General features: G+C 45.1%; 1 pseudogene; it reads left to right on the top strand.

The window, feature by feature from the left end:
• Nucleotides 1–3,029: 3,029 nt before the first annotated feature.
• Nucleotides 3,030–4,693, top strand: LOC103020457 (archaemetzincin-2-like; annotated as a pseudogene).
• The last annotated feature ends 3,879 nt before the right edge of the window (nucleotides 4,694–8,572 follow it).

The following is an 8,572-nucleotide window of genomic DNA, read 5'->3' on the forward strand; positions in this document are numbered from 1 at the left end:
TGCATCAGAACTTCTGCCTCAACATGTAGTGCTGGTGGTGAAGCAGAGGCTAGGTCACTGTTTATTGGGGATTTGTGCATGTACATGGTCAGAGGAAGGGTTCCAATGCATCTCTGTAGAGCTTTTTGGGAAAAGCACATGTTTTGAAGTCATATTTGAGTGGGGTACTCAGTTTTACCACCCACCAGCAAATTACTTATCTGTGCCTCAGTTTCCTCATCTGTTAAAAAAAAAAAAAAGTGCTACCTATCCCTACGGGCTGTTGTAAGGATTAAAGGGAAGAGCCCTAGCATTCCAGGTCCTTACCTATGACTCTAACTGTAACCCAGCACACTGATGCTTCTACAAATATCTGCTGCTCTCATTCAGTTGTGGCTTTAGGGGCCTTCAAAAATTCTTTTACTTGATGGGGTTGGTTACCTATTCCATCTCCCTTCCCCTGACTTCTTAAAACTTCATTGCCTGACCGACCTCTTCAACATCATAGAAAAACCCCACAAAACTTCTTCACCTTAAGCTCTCATCCAACCCCTTCAATTTCATAGAAAAATTCTTCTAAAGCTTTGTACTTCCTCTACATCCCACTTCTACACCCCCAAAATGTGCTCTCTGTATATTTCTCTGATTGTATTTACATTCCTTTAACTTTTTAAACTATTTTTAAATTATTAAAGTAATACATGTGTTATAGACTGAATGTGTCCCCTCAAAATTCCCATGTAGAAATCCTAACCTCCAGTATGATGACATTAGGAGGTGGGGTCTTTAGGAGGTAATTATGTCATGAGGGTGGAGCCTTCATGAATGGGATTAGTGCCCTTAATAAAAGAGATCACAGGGGGCTGCCTTCCCCCTTCTGCCACGTAAAGACACACGGAGAAGACAGTCATTTATGAACCAGGAAGCAGGCTTTCACCAGATGCCAAATCTGCTGGTGCCTTCATCTTGGACTTCCCAACCTCCAGAATGGTGGGAAATAAATTTCTGTTGTTTATAAGCCATCCAGTCTAGGGTGTTCTCTTACAGCAGCTCAAACAGACTAAGATAATATGTATATAATTAAAATATCCAAGCAATGAAAAAGGGTACAAGTGAGAAGTAATACTTCTCCTCTTCCCTCACCAGCCTAATGCCATCCCAGAGATAGACATTTTAATTTTCTTATTTTTCCAAGAAATATTGTACGCATAGGCAAGTATGTGCATATGCGCGCGCACACACACACACACACACACACACACCACATGCATATTTTTTTTGTTTTACATGATGGGACTCTGCTCTACAAACTGTTGTGTCCAATACTTTTTCCACTTCATGGTCCTTGTACATCTCTGCAGATGAGTAAATGAGGTAGTGCCTCATTTTCCAACAGTTGCTTGGTGTTCCTCCATATGGATGTTCCTCCCTAGCTGGAAGTTTTAGTTTGGTGTGGTTTGTTGTTTTTCACCACTGAGCTAATCTGTATTTCAATAGTCTGTCTGTGTCCGTGTTTTCAACGGAGGAAAGGGCAGGGGCTGCATTTTAGTTTGAGTTTTATATCCAGCACCTGGCCCTGTCCTTGGCATGTTGTAAAAGTCATGAACTGGATTCCATTCCACAGGGTTGCTCCTAGGAAGGCCTGGCCCAAGACCCTTCCCCAAGGGGGTCACCAGCAAAGAAAGCTGGTGACCCCCGACCTTTAATCCTCACCTCCTCCTCGTTCAGCTGGCAGGTTAATCCCTTCAGAGGCAGCCGAGCCCTCCCTCTCATCTCCTGGATCCTCCAGGATATGTGGGCTCAGAAGACCCTTCTCCCAGGGGCCACAGCCCCTCTCTGTGACCCTCAGTCAGGTTTCCCAAAGCCCCTCCTTTGGGGAACCACTGCTCACAGCCCTCTCGAGGCATCATGTCCTCTCGAGAGCCGTGCCCTGCTCCTCCCAGCATTGCTCCCCAGGAGGGAGAGGAAGTTCATTTTCTCCCTGAATTCCAGCCCCTGGCACAGACAAACCCCGGGGAAGCATTTCCTGAAGCTTCCCAGGCCTTTCTCAGCATGAATATTTTACACTTCTGCAGTAAACTAGAGTGTTAGATCAAGAAGGAGTGGTCGGTGCCACACTGCTGCATGCTGGCAAGGAGTCTGGGGTGGGGAGGTGATGGGAGAGGATGGGGCTTCTCATTTCTTCCAATCCGAGCAGAAATGAGGTCCCTCACCTGAGCACCCAGCCTTCCCCTGCAGTGTGGATGGGTGGCTGCCCCCAGGCCAGCAGTACTCCTGCTCACTGGTCCACCCTCAGGTGCTCCAAAAGATCACCCTGGACGTCTGCTTTGTCATTTTAGTCCATGCCTCTGCTTCTGTCCCACTGGTTGAATGCGAGGGCCGCACCTCTGAGACCTCCACATCCAGCCGTCACGCTTTACAGAAGGGGAAACGAGACCAGAGAGATAGAGGGACGGCTCAAGGTCATCCTGCACAGTGGGTGGGAATACATCTAGGGGTCCTGACTCACAGCAGGGGGGGCTTCATCCCATCCACTGATTTCAGCCAGAGAAGATCTGTCAACCTGCCGCTGCTGCTGGCTTACTTTCCCTTCCCTGAGCCCAGGATAACGTGAGTGGCTAAACCTTACACAAAGTGTCCTGTAGTCTTGGTCCCGTTTGAAGTGCTTTACATACATTCATTTTTAAAAATAACTTAACACCCTATGAAGTATACTTTCTATTTTACAGGTGAAGAAACTGAGGACCAGAGAGGTTAAGTAATATACCCAAGATCACACAGTGACAGAGCTGAGATTCAAGGCCAGGCAACATGTCTCCAAAGTCCATGCTCTTACCTTCTGCACCATCCTTCCCCTCAGAATAACAAACTATGTTAGGCTCTGTTCTAAGAGTTTATGTGCACGGGCTCGGGGGCTGCCATGGGAGACAGGCTGTGGTTGATGCCGAGGGTGAGAGGTGAAGACACCCCACACAATTGTTTTCCAACCAGGCCCAGACATGCCTGTCCTTGAAAGGTAAAAACTTCCGTGGGAGCCTTCCTCCCTAAAGATGCAAACAGTACAGCACTCTGAACAGACACTAAAAACAGCTCTCATCTCAAAGAACCCAGCGCTTGTGTCACAGTAGTAGAAGTTAGATGCTGGTGTAACAGCATTTGATGCAAGAAGACTTCCAGCCAGACAGTGATCTCTTTGGACCCGTTACTTTGCATTTGCAATCAGATTGGATCATCTCCCATCCTGAGGCTCCCCAAGACTTTGAAGAGTTTTTCCAATGACCCTTAAACAGAAAGATACCATCTCCTGAGAAATGCAGTATTTATGTACAGTGCATTGGATCTCTAGGAAACACCAGAATTATCAGTGAAGAATATATTAAATGTCTCAAGGGCTACTGTAAAACATTTTTCTACGGCTTGACAGTAAAGCTCCTAGAACCAGTTCCTATCTCTGCAAAGAGGTGTTCCTTTAGAGTCAATAAGAACACACAAAACCTACAAGTCATGCAGGACACATCCTGAAGTTCTTAAAAGAGAAGGGACCTGAAGATGCCTTCTGTGCTGTGGAGGTAACAATGATTGATCTTTACCCAAGAGACTCCTGGAATTTTGTCTTTGGACAGGCTGCTTTTTTTTCTTTTAAATGTATTTATTTTATTTTATTTTTGGCTGTGCTGGGTCTTTGTTGCTGCGCACGGGCTTTCTCTAGTTGTGCCCAGCGGGGGCTACTCTTCATTGCAGTGCGTGGGTTTCTCATTGCGGTGGCTTCTCTTGTTGTGAAGCATGGGCTCTAGGCATGCAGGCTTCAGTAGTTGTGGTGTGTGGGCTCAGTAGTTGTGGCTCGCGGGCTTAGCTGCTTCGCAGCATGTGGGATCTTCCCAGACCAGGGCTCGAACTCGTGTCTCCTGCCTTGGCAGGCGGATTCTTAACCACTGCGCCACCAGGGAAGCCCCTGGACAGGCCTCTTTGACAGATGGTGTGGGGATATTCAGCTTTGCCAGGTATGGCAGTGATTTTATATCTCACTCTGTGAAGGCAAAGTGAAGAAGTGCTGCAGAAAATATCTTCTAAGTGGCTTTTCGGTTTTTGATAACTATTACACTTCTGAAGTGGCATTTTGTTGCTTCAGTCCTATAAGACTTTAACCCATGAGACTGGACACATATTTGGACTTTGACCTGCCTAATGCAAGGCTCCAACCACATGGAAGAAGCTGGCCAGAGCCTCCTCAACCTTTGCCCTATCTGTTTATGCAAGTTGCAGAGTGCTATTTGCTTCAATAATACAGAAAGATACAAAGTGGATTGATGATCAATCTGCTGACACACCTGGAATTACTCTGAAGCTTAGTCATGAGGATAATGGGAATTTGCTGGGAATTCCCTGGCGGTCCAGTGGTTAGGACTCCGCGCTTTCACAGCTGAGGGCCCAGGGTTCAGTCCCTGGTCGGGGAACTAAGATCCTCCAAGCCGAGCAGTGCAGCCAAAAAAAAAAAAAAAAATGTGAATTTGTCAAAACCAGTGGAAGCCTTTAAAGAATGGAAAGAGTGTTCTTGTGATAAGTTATAATGGAAAAGAATCTGAAAAAGAATACACACACACACACACACACACACACACATACATAACTGAATACTTTGCTGTATACTTCATAAAAAAAGAAAAAAAAATGGAAAAAGTGAATAATAAAATGCCTTGCTGTTCTCCCAAAATAAGAACCTTCAATTAGGACTACTTAAAATAAATACTTGCACATTAAAAAAAGAGTTTATGTGCTATATTCCATTTAATCCTCATCACAGCTCTGTGAAGAAGAAAATACTCTTATTGAACACATTTTATAAGCCTCTCTGAGGCTTTGAGAGGCTGGGTAAACTGATGAAGGTCACTTAACTGGTGGAGTCAGCAATGAAGGGGACCAGAATACGCCACCCAAAACATGCCACTTTGGCATAAGGATCATTTTGTGCTGAAGGCAATTACAAAGCAGCAGATGCAGAAAAAAAGCTATCTGCCCTCCCCTACCTGGCTAAAAGCAGGGTATTAATTTTCATTTGTAAAGTTGTCTCCCTCTTCCATGCCAGGAAGAGGAGGACAAATATTGGACTCAATCACCAGAGACAACTCTAGACTCAGGCCAGACATGGCATCAAGAGGAATCTACGAAACCAAACCTTACCAAATAAAATACACTCATCTTCTGTTAGTTTCCTCTGATATATTTACCTTCCCACAGTTTGCCACCCCGAAAAGCCTAAACTCCTTTTCTTTTGTCTTATCCCTTCTCTACAGATTTGTTATTCTTTGCTAAGATGCCAAATAAGCTCCAAGTTCTTTTTTGTTTTTCCTTTCTTTTTGGTCCTGCCATGTAGCTTGTAGGATCTTAGTTCCCTGACCAGGGATTGAACCCAGGCCCTAGCAGTGAAAGCGCTGAGTCCTAACCACTGGACCGCCAGGGAATTCCAAGTTCTAACCAAGTTCTAACCATCCCTTTGAGTTACTCATCACTGAGTTTCTCCCATGTATATTCACGCTGCATGCATTACTAAACTCTGTTTTTCTCTTGTTAAATTGTCTTTTGTCAGTTTGATTTCCAGGGCTTTAGCTACAGAACCTAGGAGGGTAGAGAAAAAGTTATTTTCCTCCCCTACAGGACTTAACCCAGATCCTCCCTTATACTTTAAATCATCTCTTGATTACTTATAATACCTAATACAATATAAATGTTATGTGAATAGTTGCTGGCACACAGCAAATTCAAGTTTTGCTTTTTGGAGCTTTCTGGAATTTTTTTTCCTTGAATATTTTTGGTCCCCAGTTGGTTGACTCCATGGATGTGGAACCCACAAATACTGAGGACCCACTGTACGTAATAGGCCCTTTTCCCTTCTCTTGAGCAAAGGAAATAATAATGATAATATAACAAGGAAACTGAAGGTCAATCTACGGTCATTGAGAATGATTGTCAGGTCATTTCCTTTGCCATCATGGGAAACCACCAAGGGGGGTGGGGACCACCAACCTGTTTCTGTGAATATTGATGGTTTTGTGGTTTCTGGACATATTGAGGCCTTGGCAGCCGGCACAGCTGTATCTCAGGTGAGAGGAAGCAGAAGGGAGGTGAATTGCTACAGAAAATGGAATAATCATGGACTAATAATGTCTGAGTGATTATGCTAGTTGCACCCCACCTGTCTTACGCTTTCAACATCAGCAGATCTGTCCACAGCTCCACTTTTCCAAGCAGTGGAACATGTCTCAGGCCTGAGACAGCCACCTGCCAGATCCTGTGAGGATCCTGCCCAAATCCTGCCAGAATTCAATGTCTGAGCTCTTTGCGCCCAGGAGTGCTTCAGAGAGGTTGAGATTCTCTGAAGGAGGAGTATTGCTAAAACTAGACTATGATTATCGAATCATAATTTCCTTTCTACTTTTACCTAAAATTATACATGGGTCCTACTGGGGGAGAAAATGGGCTACAAAAGGCAGTCAAAAACACGTGCACAGTAACCAATCTTTTAAAGGCACGTATATTTTAAAAAGGTAATTCCTGCAAAAATACTAATTATTTGGAACATTTCACTGCAGAGCAGCTGGGGTTTGCTAGAATAACTTACAAGTCCAAAGGAAGCAACAATGAATGGAGCTACCAAAACAGCACAGATGCTCCCTGCTCCAAATCTCAAAGCAGGGGCTGTTCCCAGCCGCTCAGAACTCATTTCCTGGCTCACTTTGGAAGCGGCCAGCATTCCAGAACCTACAGGTGAATCACCCCTGATGACATTAGAGGGGTATGGGTGGGATTTGGCAAGAGGACAGAAGCCGGAGTCCAAAAGAGGTTCCAAAGAGGAATTAGCACCTTTACTAAACCAGGAAAACGGAAGGGAGGAAGCCAGGAAAATGAACAGGAAAGGGACCTAGATGCCCTAAGGAATTCTTAGTGCTGCTCTGGGGTGCAGCCTCCCACCCACCTCTCCAGCTTCCTCTCCCACTACTGAGTTTTAAGCTCCAACGACTAGCCGATTTGTAATTCCATCCCACGCCAAGCTGCGCCTTGCTTCTCTGTGTTTGCTCAAGCTGTTGCCACCGCCTGGAATGCCTTCTTTCTCCCACATCTCTTCAGCTGGCTGATTCCCACCTACCCCACAAGACCCAGCGCAGGCTGTCTTTCCTCCAGGAAACCTTCCCACCCCTGAGCCCATGCTTTGTTTCTCTGCCCTATTACCCAAGCGCAGATCACTCACTAAATTATCCACTTTGGATTACAGTTGTCTGTGGATGGATGGGTCATATCCCATGGAAAGATGTGCTCAAGCAGACCCGAGTGTCCTCATCTTTGTATCCCAGTACCTGGCACATATTAGGCACTCAATATAAGCTGGGTGAATTAATGTTGATAGAGAAGGAATAATGTAGACAAAGACATGGTGGCAGGAACTATCAATACTTCTCCTGGATGAAATGCAGCAAGGTTAGAAGTCACAATTCTGGACCAGGGTGAGAGGGTCAGGCCTGGTGCACCTGCTGTGGTTACTTTCCTAAACAAAAGCTACAAGGTCACCAAATAACAATAACAATATAATAAAAGCCCCTTTATCTTCCTACATCCTCAAGCAGATAGAGCTGGAATGGACTTTTGTGTTGATCTCACTCAGGCTGTGTCATTCAGAAAGTGAGGAAGGGAGGGTCCGGGGAGGTTAAGGGAGTTGCCCTGGTCCCACAGGAAGTCAGTGATGTCAGGGAGGAAATATTCTCCTCTTCCTCTACCCATCGTAGTAGGTTCATTGGCTGTGGCCTTGTAAATTAGACTGACAAAAGATAGATTCACAAGAGGAAATGAGCAGTTTATTAACACATCACTCGAGAGAAACCTCAGTGATGAGTGACTCAAAGGGGTGGTTAGAACTGGGCTTATGTTGCATCTTAACCAAAGAATAATAAATTTATAGAGGAGTGACAAGACAGAGAAAAAAAGACTTTTTGAATTTCTAGGCATGGCAAATTTGGGGAAGGTAAATATATGTGGGAGCTAATAGAAGATAAGGGCTAGTTAGTAAAATGTATTATGTCAATTCCTCTGGGGCCATCTCTGGGATGATAAAGGTCTAGAGTCATCCCCCGTGATTAACTTCCATTCTTCCTAGTAGAGGAGGGAGGAGGACATCTCTACAAATTTATGTCCTGGTTTTAGGCAAATAGTGGGAGGGCAGAGTTTTTCTTGTATCTGCTTCTTCTCAATTGCCTTGAGATCAAACAGTCTTTATGCCAAAGTAGCATATTTCGGGGTGGCATACTCTGCTACCCATCAGTGGCAACACTGGGACTAAATTGCAAGTCTCCTAATTCCACAGTCCTGTACGGTGGCCCTGCTTCACTGATTTCAGGGAGCATGAATAGAGTAACTACTACCTGGGGACAAGAGACATCTATCCCATGAATGAGCACCAGAAGAAAGGAGCTGCAATTCAACAGCCAACTCCTGTCAAGAGAGGTGGGAGTGATGACAACTAGGGAGTTGCCGCCTCTCTGGAATTGTGTGGGAAGGCAAATGACAGAGTAGGTCAGCACTGTCCAGTAGAAATGTGATACAAGCC

This window comes from Balaenoptera acutorostrata, chromosome 12, assembly GCF_949987535.1.
Source record: "Balaenoptera acutorostrata chromosome 12, mBalAcu1.1, whole genome shotgun sequence".
Lineage (NCBI taxonomy): Eukaryota > Metazoa > Chordata > Mammalia > Artiodactyla > Balaenopteridae > Balaenoptera > Balaenoptera acutorostrata.